Below are 1,662 nucleotides of genomic sequence, written 5' to 3' on the forward strand. Positions count from 1 at the left end.
TCAAGTGATCCACCCGCCTCGGCCTCCCAAAGTGCTGGGATTACATGCATGAGCCACCGTGCCTGGCCTGATGTCACTTTAAATACTTTTTTTTTTTTGTATTGTAAATGTCATCAAAGACCACTTTGGAAAAACTAGAGGGAAAACACAAAAAGGAAATTAAAACCACCCACCATACTATTAGCAGAGATCATGAGGATTTACATGTTGCGGTATTGTTCTAGGATTTCTCTACATATGTACTGTAAGAGACTAAGTTGGCATTTTCTTCTATTTTTTGAGGCAGGGTCTCACTCTCTCAACCAGGCTGGAGTACAGTGGGGTGACCATGGCTAACTGTAGCCTCCGCCTCCCGGGCTCAGGTTATCTTCCCATCTCAGCCTCCCTAGTAGCTGGGACCACAGGTGCGCACCATCACACCCAGCTAATTTTTGTATTTTTTGTAGGGGCAGGGTTGCCCAGGCTGGTGTCGAACTCCTGGGCTCAAGCAATCAACCCTCCTCAGCCTCCAAGAAGCTAGGACTACAGGCACGCTCCACTGCGCCCAGTTAATTTTTAAAATTTATTTTTGTATTTTTTGTAGAGATGGGGTCTCACAATATTGCCCATGTTGGTCTTGAACTCCTGGGCTCAACTGATCCTCCTCCCTTGGCCTCCCAAAGTGCTGGGATTACAGGTGGGAGCCACTTTGCCTGGCCTAAAGTGGCATTTTCATACTCAGAGTTGTGCAGTCTGATTTTTCACGTTATGTTAGACCTAGACCCACTGCCAGTACTTTCGTTCAAGACCCTGTCATTTTTCGCCTCCGTGCAGGCCTTCTGCTGACAGGTTCCCGCTCTGCACAGCCCACCCACTCTAAAACGCTTCCTGTAAAATGCAAATCCAGCGCTTCACAATCCATGGTGAAGCCTCCTTGGTTGGGCAATGGGGTCGAGGGCGAGCAGTATCCTTGGGGGTTACCCGACCTTGCCACCCTCCCTCCGCGAATCGCAGCATGGATGTTGTGCCACATCTCCTGGGGATCTTGGGTCCAGGTAAGAAACAGGGCGGGAAGCGTCCAGGCACCCCAGGGCCTCACTGGGGCCCCCAGGGCAGAGGCGGCAGGCCCCGCCAGCGCAGGCGCGCTAGGGTCACAAGGCGCGGTTAGGGGCGGAGCCTCGCGGAGTGCGCCTCTGGGCTAGGCGTCCACGGTGTCTTCAAAAGCCCCGTCAGGGCTTCCTAGGACCTGACCGATTGTGGGTCAGTTTGCACCAGCGCCCTGGGATCGAGTTACGAGCGAAGGGGCAGAGTTTCTGGAGGAAACCGCAGCCTCTCAACCGCTGACCGGGTCTCAGAAGGCCCCTGGCAAGGCCGCTTGGCGGGAACTGACCACGCGCCAGGCAGGCTCTCCAGGAACCTGCGCAGGCCCGTGTGGACGGAGTCGTGCGCAGGGGGAGGGGCTTTAGGAAGGAGCCACAGAAAGGGCGGGGCGTGGGGCCTGCGCTTCGTGGGTGGAGTCGGAGCGGCGCGGCGGCGGTCATGCGGGACGCGGATGCAGACGCAGGCGGAGGCGCAGATGGCGGGGCTGGTGCGCAGGGGGAGGGGCTTTAGGAAGGAGCCACAGAAAGGGCGGGGCGTGGGGCCTGCGCTTCGTGGGTGGAGTCGGAGCGGCGCGGCGGCGGT

The sequence above is a fragment of the Colobus angolensis genome, unplaced genomic scaffold (assembly GCF_000951035.1).
Source record: "Colobus angolensis palliatus isolate OR3802 unplaced genomic scaffold, Cang.pa_1.0 Scaffold402, whole genome shotgun sequence".
Classification (NCBI taxonomy): Eukaryota; Metazoa; Chordata; class Mammalia; order Primates; family Cercopithecidae; genus Colobus; species Colobus angolensis.